The following is a 19,143-nucleotide window of genomic DNA, read 5'->3' on the forward strand; positions in this document are numbered from 1 at the left end:
ATCATCGAGTCCAACCTCTGACCTAACACTAACAAGTCCTCCACTAAACCATATCGCTAAGTTCAACATCTAAACGTCTTTTAAAGACCTCCAGGGATGGTGACTCCACCACTTCCCTGGGCAGCCCATTCCAATGCCTCACAACCCACTCAGTAAAGAAGTTCTTCCTAATATCCAACATAAAACACCCCTGGTGCAATTTCATGTGATTAAGTTTAAGTAGCATGGGACATATCACAGATCAGAGTCCTCTGCATAACAATTTTTTCCTTTGGCAATTGGCAAAATGTTGATATTACTGCACCATTACATCCTCTAAAATATTGCTTTTACCAGAAAGGAGTACAGCAATGAAGTACATTTGATTAAAATCACCAATTGAAACTAGAAATGTTCACCTGCCACAGACTGCAGAACCAACAGTAGAAATAAGTTTAATAATACCAGTGCACATGAGCATCTTAACAGCACTGTTGAACTACAAGATTTAAAAGCCTAGTCCTTTCTTTCTTAACTTTATCTTATAGAAAAAGTGGCAAATGGGCAAAAATGCCACAGACTTGAATTTCTGTGTATTAAGGAAGTGATTCCTCTTTTCTCCTTCATTGGAGAAATCTGAGCGTCCTATAAGCAGCCCAAGAATCTGGTGCATATACAGTATCTGTCTAATACCTGATATATTATGTGCCAACAAACAATAGATGTGCTAAAGTGCTATCCTTTCCTTGGAGTTCATTTTATAACACATATAAAATTAAATGATAACATTCCTAAATACTATTGTGTTTGTACATGATTACAAGAAAAGCTATGTTTTTCCCTGCTTCAAGTTAAACACTAATGAGACCCAGCAGAGCAGTTGCATGTGGAATGATAAAAAACAAGGACAGAAAAGCAAAGACCAATCACACAATCTTCAAAACAGACAGAAGAAAACAGGAACTAGAGACAGAATTTAATGCTGCTAGTACTTTCTGATAATTTGGTCCATTTTTCTTCATACACAAAGAAATATTAGAGGTCCAAGAAAGTCTTCCGGAAATATCATATATTTCATTCACCACATTTCTTTTGACATAAAACCTCAGGCCATAACTGAAGCACAGACTGACAGAATTTTGGCTCTAATGAAAAAGAAAGGTTCGGAAACAGATACATAACTGTTACTCATCGCAATGGAAAAAGTATTATAGTTCCATGTAAGTACTGCACTGTGCCAAATGCACAGGGTACATTTCTTGTCTCAAGCGGACCACTGAATTTGGCTTTTTGCCAAATTCAATCACAAAATCAACTAAGAAACAGATTTTTTTTCCATTCATTGTCTAAAAACAATCCCAGTGGGTATGATTTTGTAAAAGTTAGTTAAAATTCCTATACGATGTTGTGTTGGAGAAAGACTAGGTAAGATACAGAAGAAATTCTACTTGCAAAGGACAAATATTTAAGTTGCTGCCTGGACTTAAAAATCTGATTGAAGACACTAGACAAAGATGAGTCTAGTATGTTCTTCAAATTTTCTTTTCAGATTCAAAAGAATCCAGCTAATGGAAAATGCAAATTACTCCAGTGACACAATACTTCATATGTGGTCCTGCACACTACTGGCCAGTTTCAAGTAAATTTGAAAGTGAGGCAGAAGTCCCAAATATAGTCACTTTCCTACAAGCAATGTAACAGAACATGTAGAACTCTGCCATTTGACATTCTTTTTGTTTGCAACAGTGAATGCAGGTCAGCTAATCTCTGCAACTATCGCAAAAGGGGGGCACAAATCTGCTCTCTCCAGGCTGTTGAGTGACTCCAAGGAAATGGTCATGCTATGGAGTCAGTTAGGATTAGGCAAATGAGGCTAGATAACAACAACAACAGAAAGTTCCATTAGATTCCTTAGAACACCATTCAGAGACAAATTTGGTTTTGCTTTTTTTTTTTTCTCATTTACAAGTAAAACAACAAAAAAGTAAACAAAAGCATGGTGTTCATGTTGCAAATAAAGGCAGTAAACTTGCTTTTCCTTAGGTGTTCTTTAAAGCACTACATGACATTAAGTTGTTTAAGTGTCGCTCTTGCATTATACATTTGGAGGTATGCAGATTTGTCTGGTAACAAAGCATATTTTATTATTTAATTTTATTTAAGTTTTATTTCTATTCTACAATAAAAAGGAAAACTTGCTTTCTTCTTGTCACCTGCAAACTAACAGAAGAGATAATTAAAATGAGTACTTGTTGTACAAATTGGGATATTCCAGTCAGTTAATTTGATTTTCTACAGGAAGCGTAGCTTTCTGGATTTCCATAATGTCTCCATTTACTCTTTCACTGAGTAGGAATTTCTAAACACAATATCCCCATGGCATGGTTTAAGGACAACTTCCACAGTAATACATTTTTTTCCATTATATATATGAAATAAACATATGGGTATAAAACACCACCATTTCTTTCAGCAGCAGTGGTGGTAAAAGGAACAAATAGTGAGCACAGCAAGTGGACCTTAAGCAAGTTTTTACGATTCTTTGTCAGGAGTTTTCATTGTCTGGTGAGAAACATCAGCTACTTTTCAGTAAATTTATCAGTAAAGATGTAAAGAAGGGAACTCTGCTTAGTAGTCAGTGATGCTTCTGTAATTAAAAATACAGCTCAGATTTATTCATAAAGTAAAGAACACATTCACTCAGTATATATGTTCATTTTTTTCCTTCAAATAGGTTCACAGGATCAGGAGTCTACGCTCATAAAAAATCTTCCACTCTTAATAAAATGGAGAAAAAATATATACTGGTGAAGAAACACACAGTACACAAAGATGAATCACTATATATGTTGGTTAATAATGTCTCAATTTAAAACAATATAATTCCTGGAAATGGTGTATCATCTGAGCATTATTTATATGGCTTTGTCAGTAATTACCAGAAGAAAACACATACATTTAAATCCTTGGTCCTAAAACTTGCATGTAGGCATGCACTACTCAAAAACTAGATTCATAGCTAACAGCAATATAAATGTTAATCTATTTCTAATCCTGTAGAGGGCTGTTTTCTCTAACAGTTATGGAAATGGAAATGATGTCAAAAATGAACATACCACATTTCGTGCATTGTACATATATATTCTGTGCAATACATACTTGGGACATAAAAATGTAAGCATCCTAAACAGAATGCCATAATATATTAAAGATCTTATAAATCACAATAGTGGATGTTCTTTGAGAATAGCAGAAACAGGATCTCTGCTCCCTTGGACCACTGATTTGGGAATACATATGTTCTAATCTTTCATACAAGTATACTTATATATTATACTTATTCTATAATATTCACTGTCTGGATTGGCAAGTAATCCATTTGACATTGACAAAAGAGCTATGGAGAAGTCTTTTAGAGTAAAGTCCTGCATCTGCTAGCTTCAGGAGAGGTAGCATTTTCGCTCATATCTCCCATTTACTACAAAACTAATATGGTTCCACAGGAAGAGATGCAACAAATACAACCTAATCTATTTCTATATCTGCCTTCCTATACTCATGCCCTAAATCTGGTGATATTTTTCCTTAAATGTATGACTCCTCTCCTCTTCCCAAAATCCTACTGCTCTTGTCTGCATGAATGTACTGAAGACATATTTGGTACCTAACTGAGGAAGATCAATTTCAATCTAAATGGTTGGGGAAAAGGAATGAAAAGTCACAGAACGGGGGGGGTGGGAGGGGACAGAAAATGAGCGGGAGAAGGAGGAATGTATTATAAAAATAACATCTTTTTGCCTAAAGCCGTATTGAACAGTTTGTTGACTTATTTATACACAATGATTTATAGATAGGGTACATAAGAACTATATTCAGTTATGAAATGTCCATTGTGTCAAACTTTCCAATTCCCTGGGGAAAAAAAAAAAAAAAAAAAAGAAAAGAAAAAAAAAATCTACTCTCTGAATATTTTTTCTGTGTCATTTATTTAAAAAAATACACACAAAAATATGTACTGTTGTTCTAATTCATGGATGGCTGCAGTACAAGTTTTCATGTTATCACTCAGAGAAAAAGGGATGTCAAACTTAGAGCAACATCTAGATGCCCAACAGAATTCCTTTGAATTCCTTCACCTCATCTGTCTTTGCTGTCCCTTCTGAAAGAGATGAAATGCATGTATCTGGGCAGTGTCCATCTACTAGGCTCATACTTCTTGCAACAGAGTCAGAGAAGTCACACAGTGTTCTCCCTTCCTTCTTCCAGTCCTGACATTTGTTTCTGTCTGAAAAGGCACTGAAGTATCCTTCTGCAAAGTCTGAAGATGCAGTCCAGCCCTATAGAAGACCTTCATTTGAATATCAAATCAAAAAGAGCCTTTCTTCACAGGAAAGCTGTGGGTCAGAAAAAGTCACCATAAATGAAATGTGGTCTTCAAAACACTCATTTTTATGAACAGTGCTGTTATCTGAACAGAAGTGCATTTTACCTGTGACCTTCAATCAAAACGTCTCTGCGATCTACTCCATGGCAGTGTTTCAGCAGAGTTTCATGTTGTCCTGACTCAGCAGCCTGCACCTTTCCAAGCCAGCAATGGTGATGAAGTCTAATATCTGGGTTCCATTTGTGTGCAAATACTTCAAAGACACAAATAAATTCCACTGCTTATTTATGAAACACTTCAGAGCTGTGGCAATGGACAGATATTAATGTACAGCTAGGGACTTATTAGTTTCAACTGAAGTTCCAATGCCAACAATAAGGAAGTATTTGTAGCAAAACTGAGATGCTCACTGAAGTCAGAGACTTGAGAAAATGAATTTAACTCTGAACTTTAAAACTTCACAAAATGCATTTTTTTCTGTCAATCTAAAAATGTGTTTTTTATTCTTGTTTTCCTAAACTCACTGTCTATTGTCCAGTGTTGGAAAGCTGAAGGATTGGAACGAGGGGCAAGAACCAAAAATCAAGGAAGCTTTCTCAAAAGATAGCTCATCTACCTATTCTGATGTCCCATTTCAGATTTTGAAGGTGTGAATTGCTCCAATAATCTGAGACAAATTCCTGGCTATAGCTCAACCAGTTGCTTCAAAATATGAAAACTATCTCTGAAATATCCCACAACTTTCATTCTTCACTCTTGCCTAAAACCTCTCTGTAAGCCTCAATAACTTTCTGCTTTCTTTGTCAAGGCAGCCGTTCCTGAAAGACAACCCAAACCATCTTTTGACAAAGGATGGAGAAATATTAGTACTTCAGCCTAAGTCAATCTATTAATTGATAACAGCACCCACAGGAAATCATCCTTGCCCGTCAGGCTTCAGTACTCAGAAACAAAGCACCCAACATCTCTTCCCTACTGACACTTCGATTAATTTTTCCTGTACTTGTTGCTTAACCTTAGAGGGTGTTACATCTGAATTTAGATAAAAGTCAGGTCCTGCATTACCTTTCAGTATTTGTGCTTTGCCATGTAACATCACCACATAAGGAAATAAGGTGCTCTGGTTCTTGGGCTGCATGTTCATGAGTGGAAAGAGAAAGTGAGAATGTGTATTAGGAACAGAGCAAAACTGGGCAGATCCAGTAAAGCTGTAGCTTCTTCTACCTTTGCATCTACCAATATGCTGAATGTGACCATGAACTCTAGTAGATATTTGATGTGGGATTAAAATAAAATGGCAAAAGTCACCATTCCTTGTGATCCATGCCACATTTACCACCCCAAATGCAAGGACATTTTTGCACTGTCCATCAGCAGTAACAGTCATAGGCTTGGTAATATTAATATAAAAGTTGAGGTGAAAACTGTGACGGTTTGGGGAGAAAGGATTTCTTTGCCACAAGAACAGCAGATAACTGGAGAAGATACTGGGACTGTATAGCTCCAGCTTTCCTGGTTGTTTGTGCAGTTCCTGTGCTACAAGTTTTATTCCAGAATGGAAATGCAAATGCACTGTACACATGAAAATGACCCAGATGATATCAGTTCACAAATATTGTCCTCCAAAAAGTTTACTGGTACCTTATATGATTAAACTCTAAGACATCTACATTGAACATAAAAGTAGTATGATCAAACTTTACCTTCCAGTCCTGACCTTCTCCTTCATTACTTTTGGTTATCACAGAATCACAGAATCACAGAATTTTCTAGGTTGGAAGAGACCTCAAGGTCATCGAGTCCAACCTCCAACCTAACGCTAACAGCCCTCCACTAAACCATATCCCTAAGCTCTACATCTAAGCGTCTTTTGAAGACTTCCAGGGATGGTGACTCCACCACTTCCCTGGGCAGCCTGTTCCAATGCCTCACAACCCTTTCTGTAAAGAAGTTCTTCCTAACATCTAACCTAAAACTCCCCTGGCTCAACTTAAGCCCATTCCCCCTCGATATTACTATTTAAAGCTTTTCTGTGATTTATAGCACATTACTCCACACTTTCTTTGGTTTCCAGTGCCAGGCCCTAAATAAAGGCCAAAAAGCACATCAAACAACTTAATCCTTCCTAGAAAAGGCTGTTTGCATTCAAAGATGACATTACATCAAAAGCAAAGGTTAAACTCCAGAATGCATTCTTTGAATGAAGTAACAAAAGCTCCATTATATCCTTTGATCACTTGAGCTCACCTGTAGGAAATGTTACACCTTTTTATTAAACTGTTGAATTGTCTTTGCTGTACAAGCTAGAGACATTCTTGACAGGCTTAAAGTCATTAACACCTCTGAGGAATGCTCAGCAGAGCCTATAATACTCTCTCATGTCTATTCATGTTCCTACACCAACTCTATAGTTTCCTAACATCCCAGGCACTCTTTTCTCATGGTATTTGTGCAACAAATTTATTGAAATGAGTGAAATAATAGCATATTGGCAAAATTCTCTATGACACAGATGTGCCCAGTAAAATATTTGATGGTTACAAATAAAAAAACCCTAGCACTAAATTAGCAAATTTATTGGGTTACCAGGACACATTTTAAAAATAAATCACTAGTTAATTACTGTCAAAAATAAAACTTTGTGGCTTTTATTAGTATCTGGCCAGTGCATTTACCACTGCCCATTACCAACTACTGTGCACACAGTCAACCCATCTTACATTTACATAGCATATATTCACATTCTCACACAAATTGACACATACAACTGATGCACACTTTGTCTCTCTTTACATACATAGACATATCTAGTTTATAAGATGCAAATACCGTCTATTAAAATAAGAATAAAAATCAATGCTGCCTCTTTAGATTCTCTTCTTTTAAAGATTTTGTTAGACACTTATTTAGTTTTAGAAGTATAGCCTACTATAAACATACCTTCTCATATATTAAAAAAAAAAATAAAAAAAAAAAATAAAAAGGTTTATAAGACATTTCTGGCAATCCAGACTGCTATTTAATTTTAATATCTTCAGCAATGAACAGCTGAAAGTTATTTTCTTCCAGCCTCTGTGGGTCCTTTGTTTCCTTTTAGTTCTATGGTTCTTTTGCAGAGCTCATCTCTTCATGCTTAAACAATATTTATATGAAATCCTAGCATGCCTGCATTGGCACACTCTTTCAGACATATTAAGGACTCAGAGCTGATTCTCCTTTTCACCTCAAGTTCTACACACATTATTTCCTACATGTCACAGGGCTTTTGAATATTTCTAATACACCTTACACTTCAGGTTCTGAGCTTTCTTCTGCTGAATAAGCACTCATGCATAAAAGCTAACTACTAGGCCATCACTACTTACATATACAAAAAGAATTCTAACATAGGAATAAATGCTATGAGACAACTAAAAAAACACAGCACAGACAAAAACGAAGTATGAACACCAGTACATTTTCAAAAGAATAAATATCTTTTAATAAAGGAATGCACATGCTATCTGTGTTGTAGGCACAGCTCTACACACAAGCTAATGTAATCACTAAAAATTAAGTTTATATCCTTCTTTCAACCTTGACCTATGATTTTCCTAGAGAACTTCTGACTTACTCATGCTTCTATTCTTGGCCTATTTAGAGATAACTATTCAGTAGAGGCTTACAGTGAGCTTCTGGATCTTAATCCTGTTGTCTTGATTAGTCTCTCTAATGATTACACAGTCTGACTGCCTCAGAGGGAGGAGGAGAAGAATGGGGTAGAGGGATGGGAGCAGTTTATATAGTCCCCATTAGCTTTTGATTACAGGGAAAACAAGATAGTGTCATGTTGGCAGAGTTCTGTAGGGAGGAAGGCAACGTGCCTTGGAAAAATTCTGCACAATCAAGAGATTAGTAGGATTAACTCTAACCAAACCTTTCCTAAAACAGAAGGATACGCAATATGTTTTTAAATGGTAAACACCGCCTCAATTGTTGACTCATTTGTGAACCTACTAGCACAGTGACAATGGAAGTAAGAATACAGCAGCTGCCTTTACGTGTTTCTCTCTGCTGAATCAGATTTTAGATCACTGTACCTATCTGACTTTTTTCACTGAAGATTTATGTATCTCTTCAACCTTCAAATCCATTGGGCAATAAAATGTGACTCATTTCTAAAACTACAATTTTTTCTGTACATGTGGGTAACCAGAATGAATGAGTAAAAGCTACCTCACTTGGAAAATGTTTTCATTGGCACTTTCCACAGGCTTTGAGTGATTTAGAGCTTGTTTTTCATAAAACTTGAAAATAGATTTCATAACAATTAACCTAGAAAAAAAAAAAAAAAAGGTAATTTCCTTTGAAAATTTATAGGATGTAAAAATGAACTCAATAGACTTTTCCTTTTTAATTTTTGATCCCTTCTTAAGTTAACAATTTTTTTTTCCTTTTCTCATTTTATGAAAATACCTCATTATTTGCAGTGACATATGGAAAATTCCTCTACTTCAAATGTCCTCAGTTTCCAGAGAATAATTTCATTTTTTCCATAATCCTATTGCTGTCTCATGCAGAAAGCAAGCTTCATGCTGCCCAGAAAAGCCTTGTTCAGTCCCAGCAAGGACTCTATTACCAGAAAGAATATTCACACCAGTGAAAAAACATACTCATACCATCCTCTCCTAAAAGCCCATCTGTGGTGATGACTCTCACTGGAGACAGCAGCTTCTATGACTAGAAAAAAATATGTCACTTCCTCACCAAGCACTTCAGGCTGTGCTGCTAAGTTTTTAAGTCATCCATCGCTGCTCATGTCAGCCTGCTCATCTGTCCGAGTCACTATATTTAGCTGAGAGGGCTAATTATAGTGAAGTATGCAAGATACATGATCCTAAAGGCCATGAAAAGTTGTACTAATTCCGTCTTATATGTGCAGAAACCAGAAGAGTGGAGGAGCTTTGGCCTGTCAGGTGCTGTTCTTGCAACATTAAAATAAAGATGTTAAACAAGACTTTATTTTATGTAATAGGCTTAAGACTACTTATTGTGTCAACAGAAATTGGTAGGTCAATAATAGTAAGGAGAGAGAATATCTTTTATGAGGTCAGGTGATATAGCTATAAAATACAAAAAAAAAAAAAAAAATCTGAAGTCCTTCCTCAAGTGAAATACTCTTGGTTTCCAAGTATGAGTTAGCCCATATAACTCCATTTCCAGCCAACCTGAGGATCTAAAAATGAAGGTAGTGGCATAAGAGAACTGAAAGTCTACAGCTCATGTAGGTATATGGGCTGAAACTCACAACAAACTCAAGCATAGCCTAGAAAAAAAAATAAATAATAATTTCCTTTAGCTTCAGATAATTGGTTTTTATTACTCCTTGGGATGAGCATCAGATTAGCATTCCCATAAATATGAAGTAAGCAATGTTCTTTACATGGACATTTCAACAATACCTAAACCAGAGAGCAGTCAGTATCATTCTTTTTCTGTTAGGAATCAGAATCCAAGCTTTACACAGATTGTGGTAGAGAATAAGGTGAGTAAAAAAATGGGGGGGAGGGGGGGAGGGGGGAGGGAGGGGAGAAGGGGAGTGTTGTTCACTTTCTCAGGACTAAGATGCACCGCCCACCTCTGGTAGTTCAGACTCATTTGGGGAAAAATAATAATAATAATAATCTTGTTTTGGAAAAATATAAGGAAGCTGAATAAAATAATCTGAAAGATCAGGTTAAGATGGATTTTTTAACAAAAGGAAAGTGATGATTTCCAAATAGCCACCTCAAAGTTGGATTATTTTCCAGATCATTTATTCAGCAACCTTTGTAATCAGTAATGGAGTTTAGGGATTCTTTTGACACACTATTCACCACAAGCAGAAACTAGAAAGTCATTCATAATACTAAAAAAAAAAAAAAAAAAAAAAAAAGGTTTGTTGCCCTAGGCATGTTTTAGCTTACTGTCAGCTCCGTCTGTTCTAGTGATTCACCTGTAATAGTTCCCTTGCTGAACTTATGACTAATAACAATAAAATATTAACAGAATAGTTTTGCTTGCTGGCGACTCTAGAGATAGGAATGAAAGCTGTCGTGTTCTTTGTTTTGTTGCAAGTCTGACAGCTACTTTTGCTCCCATTACTGCTGTATCATTTCAGTACCAAAAGTATCATTGACAGCAGTAGCACCATATTCCTCACCGGTGTAAAAATAAACAGGAGAACAGTAAGTTCTCCTCACCTTAGAGAGAATTTGTTTTCTTGTAGCGACTCTTCTTCCTCAACAAACTCCACATCCTCCAGTTCTCTCCAGCTTTTCCAGTTCCTTCCTGCTATTCCCAGAAAGCATTGCAATGTTTTTCCTCTTTGAGCAGCCTTGTTTCCTGTGTTGAGCTCCCTTTCACCTCCTCCAGCTCTTTCTGCTGTTTTTTCCAGCCTGACTCCTTACAGCTGCTATAATTCACATTCCCCAGTGCAATGTTTTTGTCAAAAGCCGGCCTTCTCCCACTCTGTACATCTCTCTCCCTCTTTCATAGCTGGTGGATGTGAAAGGTTTGCCAGTTCTCACAAAGCTCTCCTATAAAATCATCCCAAAATATCTCATAGGTTAAATTTGAAATTTATACACACACACACACACACACACACATATATATATTTGAATGCAATTACCTTTTACCTATAATCTTGCCTACGGGCCCAAGGTGAGAGATTTGGTACCATCTCTTCCCATAGTAATAAACAGCCCTCAATGCAGTTTTTAGTTAATCAGTTGTTTACTAATCAGACCAAAGATAAAGGAAGCAGATACTATAATTTGGAATATCACATATCACTTGAAGCTACGTAAGCTTCTTTAAAATCTTTGGCAAAGGCAGCAATGCTTTCAGGTAGTACTATGAGCTATCATTTTAGGTTTAGTGTCTATTGTTTCCAGCAACTTGCTGTATGATTCCCACCTTGTTACCACAAAGTAGCATGTGTTGTTTTTGACATGGTCAAACAGTATGGTGTTTGAAGGCTTGTGAACTTTAAGATGCCTGGAGGGTTTGCAAGCTAGTTTGACATAACTGGGAGACTGAAGTGGAATCTGAGTCAGCTTGAGGGGGGCAACCACACATAAGTGGATAACACCAATATCCCTAAATTCTAAGCCAGAATATTTCTGTGATTAAAGTAAAAAAAAAAAAAAAATAAAAAAATAAAATAAAATAAAATAAAATAAAATAAAATAAAATAAAATAAAATAAAATAAAATAATAAATCTAGATACATGGAAGCTTTTATCTACTATGAAAATTTCTATACATCCAGGTGCACTAAGCACTACATATGTCACAATACTCTGCTTTTGGAATTTGTCTTCTCCAGGTATTTCCTTTTTCTATACTATAGTCCCCATGCTTTGCCCCATCTCCTATTCTTTGCTACTGCCCACTCACATTCTGCCAATGGGAATGTGTCTGTAGACTACCAGCAGAAGCAGAGGAAGGACAGATCTACTGGGGGATCAGGGAATAAATCAGCTTTGGTTTTCATGCCAACATGTGATATATGCTCTTTGCTTTAATTTCTTGGGCCAGATACCTTTACTAAACCAACCTTTTGAACTTCCCCAAGAATGCTGAACAAATGACATTGGATATGACCACATTATTGTTATACATAAATTGCTAGAACTGAGTTAGAATTGTTAGAATTGAGCCTGGCTTTCGATGAGACCAAACACACTTTTTTCATTGAAGGCATCTCCAGCAAGAGAGGCCAGAAGGGTGATGTTCATTATTGTTTAAATATCTGCCAAACTGCAGTTTTAATATTAATAGCTCATTCAGGTCATGCCATTTTTTAATGTTTTTGGTATCATCCTCTATGATATTTATGCTAATTGCCAAATGCATTCAGTGAACCTAATTTCCAGCTTCAGTGAAATAACTTCTACACATCTAATTTAAAAAATAGAACACTTAATTTAAACAGAACATACATAAAGGGTTTTTTCTCTCTCTCTTTTGCCTTATAGTGCTATTGTTAAGCCTGAATCAGATATGAAATCTAAGCTTGTTAGTGGAAAAAAAGTCCATTCACATTCAAAGTTTAATGTTACTCATATTTCCATACAATCACTGCAATAACACTCCATCTGCCTATTATGAGTGTCCTTGACAGAACATTCACAGAGCTAATCTTCCACAGAGAAAAAAAAAAAAAAAAAATCAAAAATGAGAGTGATAGGGTATATATATACTTTTATATACATAAATATATATAAATGTGTATTTGTGCACATACAGAGGTGTATATACACTTGGAATGTTATCTATAAAGGAACTCTTTTTTGCTCTGGATATTTGCAACTAATCACTGAAGCCAAAAGAAGTTATAACCCAAGCAGGGAAATTAGGGTTTCTGTGTTCAGTTATGTTTTTAAATTCTTGCAATGACATAAATTGTCCTGAAATTCTCATAATAACTACCATTGTTGCATGCAGCTTCACTACCTGTAATAAACAAAATATTGCTGTCAAAAATAATACTATTCAGTGTTTGTAGTGAAATCATAACCCAAGCAACAAAAAGTTTCAGAAAGTTATGACTCCATTCAACTATTTACAGCTGCTGGCCTAATATACATTCTGGTACAACCTCTTTTTTAACCTCTTAATGAAATCTAATACTGCAGATCACAGTCTAGCTCCTTAAAACTGCAGCTTGCATGATACCTTTGTGGTGCATTAATCTTTAAGCCCCTTGAGGCACACTGAACATCAATTACACAGCACTGTTGCCCAGAGGTGAGATATGTGAGATGGAGCTGAAGACAGACTACAGCAGCGGCATCTTATACACAGATCATGAACAATCCATCTTCTTCAGGGTGTGGGGGCAGAAGAACTTCAGAAAGCCATCAGTGCATAATACGGTATTTGAGTGTATTTGCAGCTAAAACTAACTTGTCGCACAAGGAAGAGCTCGCAAATCATCCTCACCTTCCTGACCCCATGCAATCTGTGCTGAGGAGCACAGGCTGTTAAAGAGCCTTGCAAGGTCCGTACAAAAGGAGCAAAAAGAGACTTTTATAACTACCTTGAATTTCTCAGAGCAGACAGCTTAGCAGGAGGGTTGAAGGCAAATATCAGCACCAAAATTAAGAATTACTGGTTTTGCTTAAAGACAGACAAGTCCAGTCTCAGATTAAAGGGAAGACCCAGTTCAAAAAATTTGAAATTAACTCCATGCTACTGAGATTTTCTAGCAGTTCTAAATCTTAAAAAGTGTGTCTGTAATCATTTTTCCTACAAAATAAGGCTTCTGTGGAAACTACAATAACTATAGGCCTCCTCTATATGTTCTTCCAGGTGCTATGTTTGGTCTTAAGGTATTTGCAGATTAAGATAGTAGGATTCTCATTGTCTGAAGAAGTACAAATCAAAAACATACCAAGTAGTTCTTATGAACATCACCTTGCTTAGATAGAAATGGTAGATAGATAGAAATCGCACCATCACCTTCAAGGTCATCCAGTGTTTCCTGTTATAAGCCTAGCTGCTTGTGACATAGCTATATATATACCCTTTACGAGCAGCTACCTGCAATTTCATCAAGGCTTGCCTTGATGCTATGACATGCAACCTCTTTGAAAATTATCCAAAGCAGCCAGTTCAAGAAAACTCTAAAACACTGAATAATTAATGTATTTACTTATTCAGCTTATAACACCAAATAAGGATATATTTATAAGTTATTAAATATATATTATATATATATATTTATATTAGAGTAACATGAAAGTAAAAAAAAGTTTGCACCCATCTGAGTTCAAATATTGCACATATCTTGATACCTACTGCACAGCTAATGAACTATCAAAATCAGTACATATCACTGGATGATTCCTTTCTTCAGAAAATACTGGGTACACATCTTGTTGCAAATATACATATTTTTTTTAAGTTAGTATTTACTACCTTCTCAATTCCTTCCATGAACAGGCTTACTCTGAACTCCTTAGTAATTTTTGTTTCATCTGACATTACTATCTTCTGTGTTTCAAGAACCTTTCCCATTTTAGAGATATATTTTGCTGTAAATAATGTTCAATGCTAGCTGAATGTGTAAAGGCATAAATATTTCTCAAGTAATCAGATAGAAAAGCCACTACTGTAAAAGTTCATTAACTCCTTCTGTTTGCGTGTCACAAGTCTGACTATTGTCTGTGGCAGCCTAAGTCAAACAAGAAGTCTGCTCCTGCTCATAGTGATCAGTACACTTCACAGGAGGCAGAAGTTTTGAGAAACCACAAAGAAGACCATTGATTTCTGGGTCTGCCCAAAGTTTCTCAGTAGCATAGGCAAAATTCAATTTATCACCTTTAAGATAAGAGAAAAGTAACTTACTTTGCTTTCATGCATGGGATAGTAAAGTTCATTTTTTTATTGCAGCAAAATAGGTGCTGCCTTCTACTTGTGCTCAGTCTCTGCTTAAAGATGGCCTCTGTTATCCCCGCTTGTCTACCTTTTCTACTTCTGTCATAATTTGCAGACTATCAGTGTTTTATGTAACTAAATAAAAGCAGGAAATTTTAGGCATTTGCTTGAACTGTATAAACAAATAATTAAATGCTGTAAATACTCAATTCTGTAAAGAACAGACATTATATAGATTATATCTCTTCCTAGATTCAGTCTTGCTTTCAGTATGTTGCTCCTGCAAAAGCTTGCTGTGCTTGTAAATTAGCTTCACACAACCACAACCTTTGTTCAAGAAGAACAAAACCTAGATTGAAGTTGGATGTTTTGCAGACACATAAACAGACTTGAATCTGACAGCAGCTGCGCTGGTCTTGATGAACTTTGTGGAGTCATTGGTTTTAGTAGGGCCAGGGTCTCATTCCCTCTTTTTTATTAAATATCTGGGAGGTTTGGAAGTATCTTTCAGTAATAGAGCAGCAGAGGAGATCTTGAGGTCCATGAGATCTTTAACTTCTAGACAGCTAAAGCTAATCTAAAATAGGCTTCCACTATAGTTAATAGATGTAGATAGACATCTCCAGAGAGTGTTTCATCCCACCTAGTTTTGATGTATACCGTTGAAGAACTGCCCTCAGGAGATGCATGCTTTTCTGTGCTGATTACAGAGAGAATACAAATCACTAGCATGTTTAGATCTCTAGCTTTCAGATAGCTAACTTTACATTAAACAAATACCACTCTCAATAGATATTTACAGGTAGATATTTTATAAAATCTTGTGATCTTATTTCCAAAATAAAAGTAAAAACGATGAATAAAGAAGTTCTGTAAAGTTCTATATTAAAATTATTATACAGATGTATGCAAAGAAAATAATAGGTCTCTCCCCAAACCATTAACTTTTCCTTAACATGCTAGACAATTCATATTTCTTTGGCCAATATGAGAACAACATTTCTATGTTACATTATATCCGTAGCATCACATAGCTATAATAATATTCAGTGCCTTTATATAAAAGCATTTGCAAAAAGTACGTTCTGTATGTAGATCTCAGAATGTCTTAAAAACACTAACAAATTTAGCTTCCCTGTGACCTAAGTAGTATTATTCCTATCTAACTGTTGAAACTAGATCAGCACACGTGGGATGGATTCTAATGCTTGAGAACTACACTTTTTCATTTAATATTCACCCAATTTTTTGTATAAAACAAAAAATTTTGAAAGCTGCCTTCTGGAGGAAATGGTGTTTGGCAGCAGTGCCAAAATTACAACTGTCTCTCTTTTTGTACAACCTGTGATTGACGATTATCATATAACAAAGGATTAAAATCAGACATGCTGAGATACTTTAAAATCTTATGAAATGAAGGAATATATTTCTAACACAGTTTGGAGGAAAGCTATACTTATTACTAGGTATATTATTTTCCATCACAGTACACTATGCATAGTATGTTGAGAGTGTATCACAAGAGTAGTCTGAAAACAGGTACTGCCATTATTTTTAAAATGTTTACTTCTTGAACACAGTGTTTGCTCTGTATTAAAATAAAAATCAAAAATATTCCTGAAATCTTTTTTTTTTTTAATACTATACTTGTACTCCTGAGAAAATGTAATTGAATTTCAGTTGTCACAAATAACTTATACCTGCATAGTTATAGGTAAGCATGTATTCTATTCATTATGCAATGTTATGAGTATCAATTTATACATATATTCACAGAGATATATTCACATTGGAAACTGCTAAAATTTTCAGGGGATTTTCTTTTATTATTTTGATAAGTGACAAATGTTTCCAGTAACTTTCTATTAGCATATAGACCTCACTGGAAAAAAAAAATAAAAATATCTTCAATGACTATTTTCTAAACTTGTGTCTTTGAGTATCACAAGTTCTTTGTATTTTGAAAAAGAGATTTATTCATAATAATGTTGCTTAGCCTGGAATGCTTTATTTATTCAATAAAAATATAAGATAATTCAGTCATTTAGCTGTTCAATCCTTTCGTATTCTTGATCATTAAAAGGATCACTCTTTAATGAAAGTAGCCAGCTAGTCATTTTTCATGCATATCCTTTATATATATATATATACAACTATATGTACACGTATACACATACACAAGCATGGAAATTACAATGTCTCTGCAGTATCTTTCAATCTGTTAATCACTGGTGAAGAGTAGACAATGATGAATAATTCCATCATTATCTACTCCAACTGTCAGAACATTTGCATCCTTAGGAGCACATTAACTGTCCATTAGCTGTGGAGACACAAAAGCATTACATAATTTGCTTCTAAAGGCCCTTTGTGGTCCAGATCAAAATCCAGGGTCATCCAGAGATCAATGTTAACTGTTTGGCGCCATCTATCTTAGTAGCAGTAATTTCCCTGGCAGGCTAGCTACTACCAAAATAATACTGTTGGGTCTGTATATAGCATGGTATTCCTGGTCCCCATTTCCAATAAGTACCGTGGACTAGAAGTTATTTATAGCTAACTTCGATCAGTTTGTCTGCTCCCTCACCTTACTCTGTCCAAGATACCTCTCTCAAGGTCTTCAGTGTATTGCTTTTTTTTATTATTATTTTTTTATTATTATTATTGTTTTATTTTTTCCCAGCAAGAAGCAACTAGTTAACATAAGGCTGCTCTTTCTCTGAATGTGACATTTCTTGCCTTCCAGCTCATGAAAGAAGAATAGATAACACTGGCTGAAGACTCAAGACAAAGAACACTGAACATCTGAAACATGCAAGGAGTTACGATATATGGCATTTCTCCCTCAAGTTAGCAGTCTGTTGCAGCCACAGGGCTTTTCTCATAAGATGAGCTTACCTGATTTTGGATCTCAGTGCCAGAAATACTTAAAAAAGTATCTACTAATTATCTGATAAATGTGTTTGTTCATGTCTGAAGTGCAGCTTGTCTAATTGCCAGTGCCCTTCCTATTTTCCTCCAAGGGGTGGGTTTAGTTGAGAATTCTCCCAAAGAGCTTGCTTTTCATGTAAGTAATTATGCGCTTTGCTTGCTTGGAAGGGCTATTAGCTCATCTGCCAACGGCAGCAAGCAATAAAAAACTATTCTCAAGGAAGATTCAAATCTAAAATAAAGCAGAAGCAAAGAATTTTGGATTTGTGGCTTTAGACTTTATTAAAACTCCAACTGTGAGGCTTGCTAGAAAGTAATAGCAGATCTGTGTTACTGAAAGTGCTGTCTTAAGGGCATAAACTTGTAAGGCCAAGTTACAAACCAGCTTTGTACTTGTGAGCCAGGAGACTGAAAAGTTAATAAAAACAATCAAACAAACAAGAAAAAATTAGGTGTTATTAAGAGAGTAAACTCAGTTCCTCTTGGCAATTGCTTCTACACTTGAGCTTCCCATTACTGGCTAGGTCCTACCAACCCAGCTTCCAGGCCCAGATGTACCTTTCTTTATGTTTTGCAGATGTTTTCCTGCAAGAGGCAGGATACGATTCAGCTTATTATTAGGTTTCTTAGGCTTGAACAAGAGAAGGAGGACTCAAGAATCCTGCTTGTAGGATATATTCTAAACATTACCTTCAATGTTTCTTTCTGAGGTTATAAGTACATACATAAAACTCCAACCCAACTAATCTTGCTCAGAAATTGAAAGTTCTATTCCAAGGCAATTTAAAATATATATATATATATCTTCCTAATCAGAAAGAAAAATTCAAATGTATAGATCCTGCATGCAACAGAAATCCTGAATGCTTTAATTCATGTTTATGAAAGCAAACCCTTGCAATAAACTAAAACTATCTCATTTCAAAAAAATAGAAAGCATTAATCTTGATAATACTGAAATATTTGAAACAAATTGTGACAGGTATCTTTTGCATATAAAACTTAAAAATGTTAACATTTATCATTAGAATAAGCATTTGGGTGAAGGAGAATAAGCTAATGCAACACACAGATTTATAGACAGTTATATAGGTTCATTTTACGATGTCCTTCACCAAAGGCTTTTAAAGGGTCTAAAATACCATGGGACAATATGCACACAGAACTGAGTAACAGTAAAAGACAGAAAACAATGAACAGTTTTCACTGTTTCAAGTGGTTATAACTGAAATCCCACAGAGATGTAGGCCATAGGTTGTGTTATGCAATGTAAATGTTCCATAAAAGAGATGAGGAGACAAAATTTATTGTTGCTCATGAAAGCTGACAGCGAAGCACTACAGACCAACCTCATCAGACTCAGTGATAGAATGGCAGATAAAATTCAAGATAGATTAATGTAAATAAAAGGGGCAGAAAGAACTTTCCTTATTCACAGACAT

General features: G+C 35.6%; 1 long non-coding RNA gene across 3 annotated transcripts in view; it reads right to left on the reverse strand.

Moving 5' to 3' along the window:
• LOC311432395 overlaps positions 1 to 10,679 on the reverse strand; it is a 47,495-nt gene extending 36,816 nt beyond the window's left edge. The window contains exons 1-3 of one of the 3 annotated variants that reach the window (XR_014690039.1): positions 10,585 to 10,672; positions 4,469 to 4,616; positions 4,002 to 4,373 (exon numbers count right to left, since the gene is read on the reverse strand). This is a non-coding gene — a long non-coding RNA (uncharacterized lncRNA). Of the gene's footprint in view, positions 1 to 4,001; positions 4,374 to 4,468; positions 4,617 to 10,584 lie in introns of those variants that run through there. The other 2 variants (XR_014690037.1, XR_014690038.1) reach the window with 2 other exon arrangements.
• Positions 10,680 to 19,143: the final 8,464 nt, after the last annotated feature.

The sequence above is a fragment of the Aythya ferina genome (genome assembly GCF_964211825.1).
Source record: "Aythya ferina genome assembly, chromosome: 2".
NCBI classification, from domain to species: domain Eukaryota; kingdom Metazoa; phylum Chordata; class Aves; order Anseriformes; family Anatidae; genus Aythya; species Aythya ferina.